General features: G+C 33.6%; 1 pseudogene; it reads right to left on the bottom strand.

Annotated features, from left to right (window-relative positions):
• Positions 1–2,446: 2,446 nt before the first annotated feature.
• LOC114500223 lies at positions 2,447–3,091 on the bottom strand (annotated as a pseudogene).
• Between the last annotated feature and the right edge of the window lie 4,880 nt (positions 3,092–7,971).

The raw sequence follows: 7,971 nt of genomic DNA, 5'->3' as shown, positions 1-7,971 counted from the left end.
GTAAACATACTTTCTGTCTTACCCTGTGTTTCTCAGGTCATGGATCTTTTACAAGGAATTAAATTATTTAGAGAAAAAATTATGACATCTGGTCATACTGACTAAAAAATAAGTGGCAAGATAACCTGCTTAATATTTAGCAGGTGCTTGAACTGGCTTCCCTATTGAAAGTGACATCTAAAAGTAGTTATTAGATTTTATTTAAAATGTGATTAGAAAAGCAAAGTTTCTTTCCAGACAAAAGTTGGAGAATGCCACAAACTTCTAAACAACATTCATTCTTACGTGTAAAATGAATTAAGAGACAACCCTACATGGAAGCACCTTGGAATGATATGATATAAAATGTGGCACTCTAAAATGTGACCTTTTGAAAGAAATGTATTAGTCCAAATTACAGTGTTTGTCTCACATCATAGAGTCTCCTGGTATACTGTAATCAGAAGTATACAATCACCTTTGTAGTTTTCTTGCCAAAATATTTATCCTGAATCTATTCAAGAGTAAAAATTAGACATATCCAGAATGTGGGACATACTCATATGACTAATATGACCTTTTCAAAAGTTAAGTTCACTAGAACTTAGAGACACCAATAACCAAATGTTATATGTAAACATCAATTAGATCCTAGATTGTGGCAGGGAAGCTATAGAACACTTCTTTGGGAAAATTGTTAAATTGTGATGGTCTTACAAATGGATTGTATTTAGATAATATTTTTAAGTGTTTATTTTCTTAGGTCTGATCACGGTATTTTAGCTATGTAAAAGAGTGTTCTTATTGCTAGAACATGCATAATGAAGCATTCATGGAGTATTTAGTGGTGAAGTATTATGAAGTTTGACATTTTGAATGGTTCAGAGGGAAAAATGAGAGCGGAGGGAAAGAAAGGCAGGGGAGAGAGAAGGTATGGAGACATGGCAAGTTGGAATTATGTTAATTTGCACATCTAAACAAAGATAAAGTACATATTGATGTTCTCAACACATTAAAAAATTATTTACTAAGTTTATCTATCCCTAATAACAGGTGGGGTAAATGTGATATGCAAAGCTTGTGAAATTATAGGTTCCCTAATCAAAAAAGCAGAGATCATATAGTTTATAAGTGAATTTCTCTGTTCAGTGGTACCATAGGTATTTTAAAATAAAGTGATAATTTCCATAAAATTTTTAATATATATTAAGTGTTAATGAATATTAATGTACTTACACAATGTTGTAAATATATACATATTTGTATATTTTATATTTACATATTTTATAGTTTCTATTATGAACTATTATTTTATTTATTAACATTTACTTTATATATTTGAGGTGTCATTATTTAATACAGCAGGATATAATACCATTTGTTTGCACCACCAAGTGCCTATTTTAGAATTAGAAAATGACCCTATGCATTTTAGCTTTTGTGCTTTGCCTTAAATTCTTCCTTGTTTCAGATGAGCATTTTCATTCTGGATTGCTTTCTGTTTTTTCTTGTATGATGAACTTTTACCCATCCTTTTACTTGAAATACTTTTATGTAATTTTCTTTAGATGTTTTAAAATGTGATTTAGTTTTGCCATTCTTCCTGAGAATATTTCCTTCCTAATAACAGGATAGCTTAAAGCAATTTCCTTTACTGTTACCACTGTTATGTGTAGACTTAATTCTGTCACTTTGTTTTATGTTCTGTTTTGTTTTTCATATTTCTTTTTTGTTGCCTTTGCTACTTGTCATTTGCCATGTAGAATCTATGTGCTTGCTTCTTAACTTCCACAATTACATGAAAGATAATTATTCTTTTTAAGTCTACTAGTGGATTCTTATATTTTTCAAAGTAATGTTTGACTTATTTTCTAAAATAAAAAGTAATACTACGTTTTTTTTTTACTTTCTTGTTCCAAGTACAACAAATGTGCCTTTACAAACTTAATTCTTGGTTATGAAATGAGATTTCTTATTAGCATTAACATTTTACTTATGGTATTTATTACATTTATATTCAACTTTATGAAAATTAGTTACATTATTGATTTTTTTAGTGCTTTATAATTAACACCTTCCTAATATGATATTTTTATACAGAGATAGTGCCATGTTTTATTTATTAATTTTCATCATTTCATTAGGTTTACATGTATTTTTAAAGTGACTTTTCCCGAGAATTGTATATTGGTGACCATATTTTTGAAGCTTTACATATTTTAAAGTATCTTTTTTGTCATATATGAAAGAATTTTGGTCCTATGTAGAATGTTTGAGAAAGCACATTTTTCTTCAAAAATTGACTATAAACTGCTCTATTGTCATTTTTCATATATTACATTTATTTATTTATATGTTTAGCCCACAAGAAGCCATAACTTTATTAATGATGGAAACAGCACAAAATTTAAACCAAGCTGCAATTACTGTTTTAAAATGCCTAAAGAAGGTCCTCATTTTTAGATGGTTACACTGTTAATTCTGTAACAGCATTTCCAATAATATTAGTGCTGTTCTTCAGGGCTTGGGTTGCCATTTCTGTCAACACATTTGCTTGTGACGTGACCAATTCTATGTCCTTACGTCCACATCTGTTTCATCAGCCTCTTTGTCTTCACTCTCCTCTTGTACAGTTGGAGTCCATGAGTTTTCTTGAATACCTGAGACAGCTTTACCTTAAACCTTGAATTTCTCAGCAGCTGCTAGCTGTGCTTGCTGAAATGTATCATTGAACTTGGCTTCCCCTCAAACCATGTAGGTATCTGAAGCTGGATTCTTGTAGACATTTGGTTTTGTGATGATTAAGAGGGTATTCTTAGAGTTCCATATGGTGACCCTAGTAACCCCTATAACCTGCTAAAGCCCCAGTTTGGCCATTGCTTTCCATGCCTTCTTTTCACTTTGACTTGTTTGGCTTTACTGAGGATTCTTTATTGATCTCAGCTGCTGCTGCCTGCTGGGCTTGTTGTGTGGCTGCTTGTGTGGGATCTTGTTCCTCGAGCTGTGACACTGATTCACCACTGTCAGATTCTGATCCAGACTCTGTCTCAGCCTGGGGCTGTGGCAATGCCTATTCTGCAGCAAGGGCAGTTTTTGTGGCTTCTCTGGGCATTTTGTGCAGGATTGCAGAACCAAGATGGTGACAGAAAGAGTATGTATTTATCTATTGGTGGTAAGAAGACAACATGGTATCTACCTCTCGACAAATTCTGAAATATACTATACTGTATTGTTAAAGGGACAGTGCTGTATAGCACACCTCTAGAATGTACTCATTTAGCATAAAGAGAACTTTATACTCACTGAATAACAACTTCCCTTTTCCCCCTACCCACCAGTCCCTAGAAAATACCACTCTACCTCTAATTTTATGAATTTGATTCTTTTAGATATCTCATCTGAGTGGACTCATGCAATATCTGTCCTAGGACTGACTTATTTCATTTGCATTAGGTCTTTCAAGTTCATCCATGTTGTTACAAAAGGCATTTTTAAGGCTGAATTACACACACACACACACACACACATACTTGGGTCATTTCCATATCTTGCCTATTGTGAATAATGCTGCAATGAACATGGGATTGCAAACATTTCCTTGAGATTCTGATTTCAGTTACATTGGATATATACTAGAAGTGGGATTATGGGTTTGGTTCATGTGGTATTTCTGTTTAGTTTCTTTTGGGAAACTCAGTGATGTTCTCTCTACTTGCTTCATTATTTTACATTTCCACCTAGAGTATACATGGTCATAAATTTCTCTTCATACTCTCCAACACTTATTTTGGGGTTTGGGGGGGGGGTTCTATTTATTTATTTTGTTTTGTTTTATTTAATGATAGCTATTTTACCAGCTGTGAAATGATGTATCATTGTTGTCTTCATTTTCATTGTCTTGCTGATTGGTGTCATTAAGCAACTTTTCATATACCTGTTGGTCCTCTGTATGTCTTCCTTGGAGAAATGTAGAATTATCTAGTCAAGTCCTTTGACCATTTTTGATATGGTTATTTAGGTTATTTTTTCTATTGAGTAGTAGTTTAATCTACAAAACAAAAAGAAAACCTACAGAATGAGAGAAAATATTTGCAAATCCTATGTCTGATGAGGGGTTCATAGTCATCAGTGTTGTTAAAAAATGTCCTTCCCCTACCTTCACCATTGGAGGTGTTCACTAGCATTTTAATGGGAGAAAGATATGGGGAATGTTAAAGGTTATCATGACTTATGCCTGGTCATGAATTTTAATGTCATTATTTCCTATTACCAGCTGCTACTAATTTTTCATCTCTGCTCTTCCTCTAAGCATTTGCTATTATGGCAACTTTTCTCTAGCTAACCCCTTCCTGCTATACTGTATTCCCCAATCTAATACTAATTCAAATACAACTGTTTTTCATAAAAGGCAACAGCTTCCTCTCACATTATAGCCTAAGGGTGTTCCTTTTCTGAACATTTTCTGTGGGGAAGGGTGCACCATCTGTTCAGCCCTACAGGGACAAACGTAGAAAACAACCCAACTGCTGGAATGCTGTCCTATTTCAAGTGAGCTTATGGGTAAGAGGTTGGATTTTTTTCAAAAAATGAATGAGTGTGAATAGCAGGGACTAGTTTTTACTCATATGATGGTATGGAGGAATAGACGAGAGGATGTATTGGGTGGGGCAAAATATTAGAGTTGGGGTATCCACCTAAGGGTGTGAGAGAAAGCAGCTTTGCTACTTACGTGTCTGAGATCCTCTCCTGACAATGACTCTGTGTTTGGTACTGGCAGTACAAGTGATAATGGAGATAGAATCTGCAGCATAAGCTGTCATTAGTCTGCTCCCCTAAGAAAGCCCGATACAATCTGCTAACTACAGGAAGTACTAAGAGTATGCAATGCACATGTATGTGAGAGTTTTCTTAACTGGTCATGGATTACAAGATGAATGGAGTAATTTATCCTAACTCCAATGTGGTTTGACTTGGGAGTTATTCTTTAACAATAATACCAAACAGCAATGATCTGTGAACTATGCATTGTGTGCATGTTCATGTATGTATGTGCACGTGTTATTTTGCAGGAAGTCAACCAGTCTGAAACTAGCTGACATACATGTGTAACTAATTAGCAGATCATCATGAACAGTCATCAGAAATGAGAAACTGTAATGTCATGATTATATTTCTGATGGATTTCCTGAATGGTAGGGGCACCATTTAATTATAGTGAGTCAGGAAAAAAAGCAGGTTAACAGAAAATGACAGAGTATTTTTCCACCATGTGTTTTTATGTCAGTTATTAGTTCAAAAGAAGTCCTCTTAATCAACCTTTTAAGGAATCCATCAAAATAATCATTCTCTCCATTAAACATGTTAACACATGCCCAAATTACCACTGAATGTATATAACTAACTCCTTGCTCTTCAGGACACCTTCAGTCTTCTCCCACAGGTAAGCCACATAGGCAGTTTTAGGTGAGAGTAAGTTGTATATGTTCCCAACCCTGCTCCTGCCATTTGCACTCACTGTGAAGTGAGCAGAACATTAAAGTATCCATACAGAAACAGAAATATTGTTTTCATATAAAATAGATTATTTGGAGAGACTACATAGAATATTTGGAGGTTAAGTAAGCAAGTAAAAATGGTGGGTAATATGTTAAGAATATTTATTTTAAAATCTTGGGAAATTTTACATTTAGATTTATTTTATACTGTGGTGTCATTTTAAAGAATTAAAATGAACCTATACACAATCTACGGGAGAAAAATAGATCCAACTCCAATGTATGATTCATGTTCAGTGAAAAGTCTTGGCCTTAAAGAAAAAGATGTGTGAATGAATGTGCATTTATATATTTTAAGTTAAAATGCATCATATTCATTCTCATTTATTCATTTTTCCAGTTAATGGGCCAAGTACTATACTTGATGATAGTGAACAGGAGGTCTTCCGTGTAATTAATCAGCTTTGTTTAAGGAAATTGCTTCCCGGAATCATTATGCCTCGGAAAAGAATCAGTCTCTTCTTGCCAGCTCCAAATGTTATTCAAGGGAGAAGGTTTACAATTATGAATTGTCTTTCTCTAGGTCATATTCCACTATGGAAAATTTTTGCAAAAAGAACGTTGTATCCCTCCTCCAAACTTCCCTTTGTCCCCCGATTGGCCACTAGTCTGCTCTGTTGTTTTCAACAGCTTTGGCCCAGAATTACAAGAAATAATACTAAAATCAAAAACACCTCATTGATTCACATCAGTGTGGAGATTGGCTAGCAATATTGAAAGCTATTGGTCAATTTTCATCTGTGGTATGAAATAGTTTCTTGATCGGAACTGTTTTGATACTAAATCTCCCACATTGAAATAAGTATTTTTGTCCCCAAAACATTCACTAATTATCACCCTAGCAACTAAAAGGACAGAAGTAAAGAAGAAAAATTATTGTTTATATTGTTTGGACATAAAATTAAAGTTTTGTTGGTCATCATGCTTCAAAAAGGTAATTTCAAAAAGTTTAAGAAAATTTAGAAACTGAATATATTTTATTTTTAAAATTTCCATTTTATTTTTAAAAAGGACAAGTGAAAGAAAATTTATTGTTTATAGAATCAGCATCATAGAGTTTGAAATATCTTATTTCTTGAGATATATTATACATATGCTGAAAACTCAGATTTTATTTGTATAGTTTTAATAAATGATATGTGAATATATCACTTTAGTTTTGATGAATCATATGAAAGCATATAATATTTCTTATGCCTCTTCCTACATAATCCTTGTCCTAGAAAAACTATGATTTCCTATACCATAGACTAATTTTACTTATTGTTTAAATTCATATTAATGGGAAAGTATGCTATATATATAATTGTGTCCTATTTTACTCCATATAATATTTTGAAGGTTCATCATGCTTGTTATTTATTAGAAGTCTATACCTTCTACTGAATGTATATCCACCTATTTTTTCTTTATTCTCATCTTGATGAACATCTATCAGCTTTAGCACCAGTATGAATTATCTTCTGTGAACATTTTGTATAAGGTTTCTTGTGGACATGTGTTTCTCTTTCTCTGGTTACATATTTAGAGGCAGAATTTCTAGATAATAAGAAAAAATGTATATATAACTTTTTGAGAAACTAACAATGAGTTTTCTAAAGGGATTAGACTTTTTGTGGTAGACAGAAAAAAAAAAAGCCCATGTTAAGATATCTAGAGCATAACCCCAGAAATTTGTGAATAAGGAGCTTATATGACAAATGTGACTTTGCCAATGGGATTAGGTTAAGCATTTTAAGATAGGGAGGTCATTCAGTATTTTTCCAGGTGGTCCCAACATAATCATTTGATTTTCTAAAAATAGAAGGGGAAGCAGAGAGTGGGTCAGAAATGTGACAACAGGAGGAGAGGCAGTGGGATTACAAATGTGAGAGGAATTCACCCTACTGTTGCTGGATTCACGGTGGGGAAAGGAGGCCAAAAGGCAAGGAATGCAGGCAGCTTCTAGAAGCTGAGAGTAGCCCTCAGCTGACAGCCAGCAAAGAAATGGTGACCTCAGTCATAAACCACAAGGAATTAAGCTCTTCCAACAACCTAAATAACAAATGAAATGGATTCTCACCTTGGTCCTCCAAACGGTAACACTGTCTTTCTAACAACTTCAGGCATCTGAGCTGCAAAACCATAGGATAGTACATTTGTGTTACTTTGAGCTGTTGGCTGTGCAGTGTAGTAATTTGTTACTGCAGCAATAGAAAAACAACAGTCCATTTTCAAAACCCCGCCACTAATGTATAAGAGGTCGAGTTGTTGAAGATTTTCTCCAATATTTCCTGTATTCTTGTATTTCGTTTTAACTATTCTGGTGGATATATATTCATGTCTCATTTGATTTAAGTTTGCATTTCCCATTGTCTAATAATGCTGATAATATTTTCATGTGCTATTTGCTATTGATCAATTTTGTAAGGTGTGTGTTCAAAACTCTTATTCATTT

This window comes from Phyllostomus discolor, chromosome 6, assembly GCF_004126475.2.
Source record: "Phyllostomus discolor isolate MPI-MPIP mPhyDis1 chromosome 6, mPhyDis1.pri.v3, whole genome shotgun sequence".
Taxonomy (NCBI): Eukaryota; Metazoa; Chordata; class Mammalia; order Chiroptera; family Phyllostomidae; genus Phyllostomus; species Phyllostomus discolor.
Note: the sequence above shows the minus strand (reverse complement) of the source record. Positions and strands in the feature narration are given on the sequence as shown.